The sequence below is a fragment of the Drosophila persimilis genome, unplaced genomic scaffold (genome assembly GCF_003286085.1).
Source record: "Drosophila persimilis strain 14011-0111.01,24,50 unplaced genomic scaffold, DperRS2 tig00000000-arrow-pilon, whole genome shotgun sequence".
NCBI classification, from domain to species: Eukaryota; Metazoa; Arthropoda; class Insecta; order Diptera; family Drosophilidae; genus Drosophila; species Drosophila persimilis.
Genome location: NW_020825288.1, coordinates 15,416,591 through 15,425,552, shown reverse-complemented (window position 1 = coordinate 15,425,552; position 8,962 = coordinate 15,416,591).

The following is an 8,962-nucleotide window of genomic DNA, read 5'->3' as shown; positions in this document are numbered from 1 at the left end:
AGACTGTTAACATAAAGGCATGTTAAGTTTGGCGGGGAATTTGAATCTTAAGTCCCTTACATTTTTCCATCAATCTATTTCAAGGAGACAAATTGTGGGTTGTGGGTGCTGCATATCTTTATAGAGGTAAATATGTACACATCAAAGCAAATTCTGTATTTTTTTATTAAACTAAACATACCTGTATAATCATTCGTCGTCAGATTATCCTTTATGTCGAAAGGTTGTCAATTGGCGTTGCTCCTTCAAATGGTCCAAAAGAAGTTCCAAATTAAAAAATCTCATATTTCTCTGTATTTTTGTTTCTTTCATGAATAAAAACGTAAAAGCTATAATATTTACAGCACAATCCAAAGAAAAAGACGAATTTGAATTTCTATTAAATCTTTATTCATAATTTGTGGAAAAACTAATGGCAATATTCATAAAAAAAGATTAAGGAATCAAATTCAATTGAAATAACTCAAATTTTTGTTCTTCAGAAAAGCGACACTTCAATACAACACTCAGACTGCGTACATCGAAAAAATGTTCAAAAATCAAAAAATCATCGAATTGAAATCCCAATTAAAAGAAAATAAATATGACTTGAGGTAAGTCATTTTCAAAGGATGAAGCATTGAGGTATGTAGGTCCATTAATAATGAAAATAAATAGGAAAAAGAGTCTAATAATGGGAAAAGCATGAATACACTGCCGATCAAAAGAAGATACTCAATGCATTTTTCGTTTTACAATTTGATTTATGAATTAATGCTCAATTTTATTAGGGAATGAAATATGGAATATTGAAGAAATATACTTTTTCTATAGAAAATGCATTGAGTCTATTCTATTCATCGGCAGTGTATTTCCGAGACCGCTATACGATCTATTCTGCGAGACGAATATAAAATCTAAAACTGTATTCCAGGGTAGTTCTAGATTAGTACCCTTGAGGGACTTCAATTAATAGAAAAACCTCATCTGATGGACGAAATATTAATGATGCCGCTAGACTTTTTCCATACTCATGTGGCATGGAGTGGAGACTGTCGGTAGATAGTATTTTCAGAGGAAAAACATTGAGTTTTTATAGAGGAACTACAATGAGCGGTATTGTGTTATGGCATGCAATAACCTATTATTTTATCTAGTATTATGAACTTGTTTTTATTAATTACAGTTAAAACAATCTATAATATTTGTTTACGGAAATCCCTTTGCTAACTTTCTCGAAATAAAAGCTTTGGCCGCAAGCTCCACTTAACGGCTGTAAGCTGCGGGCGCTGTTAATGGAATGTTACAGCCACCAGACCACGCCACCCCGCCTCCCTGCCGCTATGTAACGGTGTTTAGGTCTAGGTCAAGGCCACAGAGGCCGGCGTACGCCCTTGGCAAATACTGTGATGCCGTGATTTATGTACAGGAACACTGTCTGCTACGAGTTTACTTACACTAAAGTGTGGGGTATCCGCTGTGTAGCTTTAAACTTGATGCTACACCCAGTCATAATCATGCACCATTAGATGGGGTGATGGGGAATGGACGAGCGACGCAAATGACCAAAATCCAATCAGTCAACGCTGACGACGACTCGGACAAAAACCAATCAACTAAGTGTCCAAGCGCCAAGAATTAGCATAAGAAAGCCTCATCAGACGACGGACAGAGGCAGAGTCTGTCCTAAGTAGTGCCAGCGGCGCGGCAGGGGGCTGGGGTGTGGGTCAGGGGGGGGTGTGGGCGCCTTGTGCAATGTGCAGGGAAAACCGTTTAGCTCCTAATGAAATTTTACAACCGAAGGGCGCTCGTAAAACGACCACGTCAGCGAGCCGTTTGCCAGTTGCTGTTTTAGTTCTGTCTGTTCCCTACTCCCCCACTACCCGTACTCCTCCTTTCCCTCCTCCTGGCTACCCTCCAGCACTCGGCACTTGTCTGGCAAGTTTGACTTAAGTGCAGTTTTAACGCTGCTTTGTCCGTCTCTGCGCCCAGACAGGGATACGGCCACGGACTGCGAGCACGGTAGGGATCTGTTTGCCCGCTCTGTAAGCACTGCGAACGTGTTAACTGCAGGTGTTTGGCATTTGAGTTACGTGCGCACGCAACAAATGTGGCAGTACTCGTATGTGGAGGTGGTGTTGCGGGCATGGGTGCTGTGGATACGGATTCTTGGATGCATGGGGCAGCTGTATTGAGGAAAATCAACAAAGCGGTGCATGTAATTAAATGTCAGCTGCTGATGCGCCAACCCCAACCCCAAGTTATGCAAAATCTGAGTGCGGCATAATCCGGGACACCCGGCAGGGTATTACAAGTAATGCGAGAGCGTGGTGCACTCTCGATGCTGGTTTCCTGTGTCCTGGGACACACACAGAACCCTCTTGCAGAAAATTTGGTTCAAAGAAAGTGTCAAGAAAGGTTAGTATTATATAGATCAGAACTGGTGGTAATGGCTTGGGTTCCATTAGTATATTTAGTAGTATACATATATCTGATAACCTCAAACTTCAACATCGCCCAGCACTGAGATGCAAGTGCAGATACAAAGACACTTAAGTACTCCCTGATGTAGTCGCAAGTGAAAAGGTCAAGCAGCCGATAGAAGCATCTACTGAGGCACTCGCCGTAGCCCAGGGTACGATAGCACGTGCCCTGGCGACGCGGGTCTTAGATATCGGTGAATAATAACCCAACAGACCAATGTAGGTTTAATAGTAAATGCTTTCTTAGACGAGCAGATAGGCCTGGGCTAGTTGTCCTTAGTAATCTGCTGGGTCCAATAGTCAGGACATTGGCAGCCCCAAAGTTCTGCTCCTCCCCGTTTTGGGCCAATGGGATTGGTGTTGGTTCTGGTGTTCTCCTGGTTCAGAACCGGTAGGCCTATCTGGCCTATGCCACAGCCGTTGGCGTTTCCGGCCTTTCCGGGGTCATTCTTCCAGCAGCCGGAGTCTCCGTCTCCCCCAGGATCTATAACTCGAGATGACACGACAGCCAGTCATTGATTCCTCCGGCCCTTATGATAAGAGTAGTGAAAAATAAGCAAGACTCAAGAGCTTGAGGTAAGACCAAAGACTATATAATTGCCAAGATACTGCTTCAGGAACACATACCATTTTTGATCGACGCCGGGGCTTTAGACTAGCCTTCGTCCCTGACTAGTCCGTTCCAGAGTCCTACAAAAAGTACACAGTCTTTGGCGAGGCGCAGTCGGACCCAGTCATGCCCAAGACAAACAATTTGTTATTTGAACCATTCGCTTGTGTGAGGGAACTGAAAAATACTTATTTTCTGCGCCTTTGTATGTGTTGTAGGATTTTGGGACCGACTCAGCTGCCCAGAAGAACTGAACAGATGAAGCTGAGTAGAGGGCGGGACGCGGTTTCTTTTGGGTTTCTTGGGTAAGTCTTGGCTATTGATAAGTAATGTACTAGCTATAAGTTATAAGCTCCCTTATGTACTCATATATTGTAATCAAAGAAATGTATGGACTCGACAATTATCTCTTCTGAATGAAAAAGGATTAAGGATTAAGAGCAATTCATTTCTGTCCATGCCCATCGGCATTTACTTAACGGAAAGTGTCTTCCTATCGGGGCAATTTGTGCTGGAGCTGCGCCAATCGCTTGGAAAGAATGAGCTCATCCAGATAATTGGCAGGGCGGTCGACGAGGAGCCCTTCAACGGCCTGTGATGTCCACTTCTGGCGACCCACCAAGTGTCCTCGCCGGGACATGGAAGCTCCAATTAAGGCTGGTACGGGGGAGGTGGATCATTGTTGTACGACAATTAAAATGCCGTATGCAGGAGGACAGACAGATGTGGGTTTGACCAGCACAAACAAGCAGACTTCTTCCTACCGGATGGTGGCTGCCACTTGGGGATGACGGTGCGTTTGTGTGGAACGTGCCGGTGCAACGCGTGGGGTTCATAATGACGGCAATGCGTCCGATTCGGAATCGCATTCGGCTTCGGTTTGGTAGTGGGACTGGGATTGGACCCTACTAAATGCAATCACTTTGAGTGCTTTGATATATTGGCCAATGCCGCAAATGAAAGCGTGACTCGAAATGTTGAGGACCCGCCTTAGCCAACTGCCACTCGAAGTTGCCTCATTTGGCACCCGCACACGTCGTCAGAAGCCCCCCCCCCCCCCCCCCCCCCCCCCCCCCCACACACACAGACACACAGACACACAGCCACACAGCCACACATCCACAACCCAACCCGAGACCGAGAAGTTGCAGCCACTTGGAATTTAATTTCAAGTCGGGGAAAGTTAAGAAATAGCCTGGCAAATGTCATCAGCATCAGCATAAGTAAAGCCGGCCGAGGCAAGGAGTTGGCCAACACCTGAGGTGCACTTATGGCACGGCATTGGCATTGGCATTAGCATTCCTTACAGCCAACCAGCCAGCAGATAACAAAAACATGCACAACAATTGCCTCGAGACGGGAATGATGATGCTGATGGGGATTTCGATGGGGATGGGGCACCACATATGGCAGCTTGTTTGCGTCGTCGGCGTGGATGGATTCAGCGATTTTATGGCAGCACTTGGATTCGAGGCGAGGCGAGTCGAGCATCTCCTGGCTGGCTGCGAAAATAAACACATTTTCAAGCTCAATGCCAGAGCCCGTGCCAGAGCCAGAGCCAGAGCCATCAGCAGCCAAAGGCGCAACAACAGACCCGGAGAACAAAGCCGAACCGAGCCAGAAATAGAAACTGAAATGGAAAAGTATTGGCCACCTCCGCCTCGTGCCGGGGCTCCTCCTGTCTGCCAACGGACATATAATGAAGTTTCGCAATCGCACTGCATCTGCGTGGGAGTGGGAGTGGGAGTCCGGTAGTGGGTCTCCGGGAGCCAGCCCCCCCCCCCCCCCTGTGTTTGGCTGGGAACGGAGCTCAAGTGTGATTACATGGCCCATGTTCGTTGGCAGCGAGTGTTTGTGGCATAATATTATTGTTTTTGTGCTCGCGTGTGAAATCAAACTCGATGCAAGGCAATGCAATGCAATGCATTGGCAAAAGGATTAAAAGGATGCCACACAAGCAGAAGCAACAGGAACGGGAACGGGGGCAGGGGGCAGGAGGCAGGAGGCAAGAGGCGGCAGTGCACGTGCATGACATTCGACGATTGTTCAACCTCCATCCAGTGATCCAATGTCCTCGGTCCTCGGTCCTCGATTGTCGGTCCCTGCCAGACTGCAGCACACAGTTCACGGTTATCCAGGATTCGCATCGACAGCTTGTAAGTGTAAACAGATACATAAAACAGGTCCTCGCGACTATGGCAATGCGCTGTAGGACTCGACAGGGCTATCATGACGAAGCCAGCCAAACGAAAGGGTAACCTATAGGGGTATAGCATTTCGGAGTGAAGGTCGTCTTCTGGAGAATGATTCGTAGAAACTTTTACTGGCAGACTTCGTTCAATCAATATTTATAAAGAATTCTTAAGGACAACACTTAACAAAATATTTAAGAATGATTGAATTAAATTATTTTATCATAAAGAAAAGGAATTCTAATGAAGAGAGTTCTGCAAATGTTTCGAAATAGTTAAGATTTTGCCCAACGCAAGTGTCAGACCTCTTGTAATGGATACATCTGATCTTCTTATGTATCTCTCATATTTCACTTGCCACATAATTTAGATATACCTTTTCCCGTAGGTGCTGCCAGCGAAACCAAAACCAAAACCATAACTAGACTCATCATTGCCGGTTGTCGGCAGCTTCCTGCAGTTTCCCAAAGGGCAGACGCAGACCCAGCCACAAGGATGGAGAGTATCCCCCATACACACTCCTGCAGGAGCATCTGTTTCAGTAGTTGCCACAAAAGCACCCAAAGACAATAACAGAAACAGCAACCGAAAGAGCAACAGCAACAGCAACAGCGACAGCAACAGCGTCAGCATCGGAATGGGGGGCAGAAAGGATAACTTCGAGGGAAGCGGAGTACAGTTATTTGACTTTTAACTTTTATTGCTTTATGTAGTTTAGATAAACGTTTGTGGCATGCCATAAATATGCAGCATGTTGGGGCAGCCCAGCGAAGAAAACAAGCAGCCAGGAGCAGCAGCAGCAACCAACAAGGAAAATGCCGAAGGGATGCCGACCAGAAGAGCAAATAACAAAAAAACAACAGCTCAACCAGGAAATGGTAACACGGGTATAGCACTATCTTAAGATGCCATTCCCTGGCTGGCTTATCGGTGCGAGGAGGGCCCAGAACAAGGCCAAAGCAATCCTTAACCATTCTGACCATTCGAATCTTAGGCGTAGTTTTATTTGATTCATCTACAGAATCCCTGTGTCCCTTGAAGTGAGTGTCATGTCCGTATTTGAGCGGTTGCACCACGGACAAGTCCCGTCTGCTGATGGCCTTCGATGATAGAGAAGACAGACGGGGGTAAACCATTTCTGATTTATGTTGTAACTTACGAGTGTGGCAACCCGGCGACTGGGAGCTTATGTACTTGCCACTCTTGCACTTGACTTTGTGCCCCGTCATTGTGTGGTCCTTTTGGCAATTTGTAAGGGGGATACCCAGGCAGCCCCGCGCTGCATCTTTTCACGCCTCATATGAAAGTTCAAGTTTATTGTGCTCTTCTTTTCGGCGGCAACTTTAAGCAGCGAAAGTTTTAATTAATTTCGCACACACGAGCTTAACTCGCGCATCTAATTACAGGTGCTGGGTGCTGGGTGCTGGGTGCTGGGTGCAAGCTGTAAAGGGGCGGCAGGGGACGGGGGTAATGTGTCTGTGGCCAACCATCATTATCGCGAGCATCATCAACAAGCATTGGGGGGTGGCTGTGCGGCTGTGGCTCCATAAAATGCGGAAAGGCAGCGGCGAAGGCAAACAAACGGCAGCTGCCGCCGCAAAGTATGCAACACGTTTGCCCCAGCCTTTAAAGTGCGGCGAAGGTGAAGATGGTGCTGGGGGGTGGGGGGTGGGGGGTGTATGTGGATACACGATACGGTTCCGGGTGGGGTTAAGGTTTAGGCTTTCTCACAAAAAGCAAACCAATATCACATGTAATAGGAAATGCGGGCATTTACACACATTAAATATTACGAACTATTTACAAGTTTTGGACTTTAATTATATTTTGAAGAGGTTTTCATTGAATTCCATCAATGTTTATGGAAATTCCAGACGAGGCGCAGAGGCAAGTATTTGGAAGAACTAGAAGCGTAACCTAATCCAAAAATCACTCAATGAACCTAGAATAGTTTTATAGAACATTTTCTGATTATACGCGTATCTCGATCTTGAAGACCACGTCTGTGACGAACAATTTTATCAAAAGTTTGATTTCGCGACCTTCCCTAGGAAATTGAAAAAGGCCAGTGCTATCTTTAACAATGAAGATACCGAAGTATCTTTTTATCTCTTGGCCTCAGATAAGAGTTTATTCAAAACATTAGGGTAAATACCAGACTAAAGTATCTGTATTAGAACCAAGGGTTTATTTACAAACTAAAAACCAGAACTTTATAATGAGAAAAATTAAGTTTTATTCGTTAGAGATGCAGTAAACAGCCACTCCAAGGGAATGTTAAAAGATAAAGATGTGTTGGAGGAACCCATTTGAAGATACTATTCAAGCCAATTAAAACATAATAAATATACATTGACATTTGCTTATTTTCTAACATGATAACATATAACAGAATATCATCTGAGAATGCCAAACACCGATCCAGCAGTTCATTGATCTTTGAATAGTTTGCTTTATTTATTAGGAATTTTTTCATGATAATACAATTTTTTCTTTTGATTTGTTGATCTTTTAACATGACAAGAACTGCACTGATTGAGCTGAAATTTTGATCTTGAAAAGAAAAGAAAAATATTGATTTATTCCCCTATCTCTTATATGTAGTTCTCAGACCAGAAGCTCGACAATGATGAGAGTGTTATACGACAAAAAGTGTTATACTAGTTTATTTTATACAATATTTGTGAACTCCATGCAATATGCAACCTCCATCAATCATAGTACGTATGTCATCATAGTCACATTACTATACGTCATTAACACTTTGCTCAATGTCCTGTTTATCCATTCAGTCAGCAGAGAATCCAAGCATGGGTCCACAAAGTATCTGAGCATTTGCTCCCTTTGCCATTCCACATTTGGGATGCATTTGAAAATCCGCTTAAACGGGAATGGAAACCAAAACGAACCGAAAATGAACCGAACCACGTGCGCCCCAATCGACAAAGGCACCTGGCCCCTGGCCCACTCCTCGATGCAAAGGCTCCTCCGACATGGAGTCAAACACCTGCGAAATTGAATGAGAAATATCCATTCTGTGTGCGTTGTGTGTAGGAGTTGTTGTTACGGTTTCAAACTTATTCCGACCACCGATTTACCCCAGCCCCATTGAGTGAGCAGCAGACCAGTCCGGAACACAGAGCCCGAACATAGTTGGCCAAAAACAATTTTATTTCACAGAAAGAATTTTAAGCAATACAAAAGGATTTTCAATGCCCGAACTGCAACTTATTTCCCGTTGTTTCCTTTCCTCATTTTTTGTTTTTTTTTGGGTAACCGAATATTCAATTGAGTTCAGGTTTTTTGAATTTTGCGGCATCTTTAAGTTGGCTCCCGCTCGGTTCAGAGAAAAGTGCGGTTATACTTGTAGTATTTTTCTGCGGCCAAATTTTAAATTAAACCAAAACTTTGCTCATCATATGAGGTGGCACGGAGTGGCTGTTGTTGTTGGGATTTGGCACATATCTCTCTGGCAGTCTCCATCATAAAGCATCAAACGTCAGTCGCAGTCACAGTCGCAGTCGCAGTCGCAGTGAACGGCGACGCACAATTTCAAAGTTTGAATTGAGTTGCGTCTCGCTCCAGTTGGAGTGGAGCCAGAGCTAGGACCAGGACCAAAGCAGGAGTTGTCTTTGTCTGGCTGGGGAATTCCCATTTCTATATCCAATCTCAATCCCACAGCAGCAGACTCGGAACGA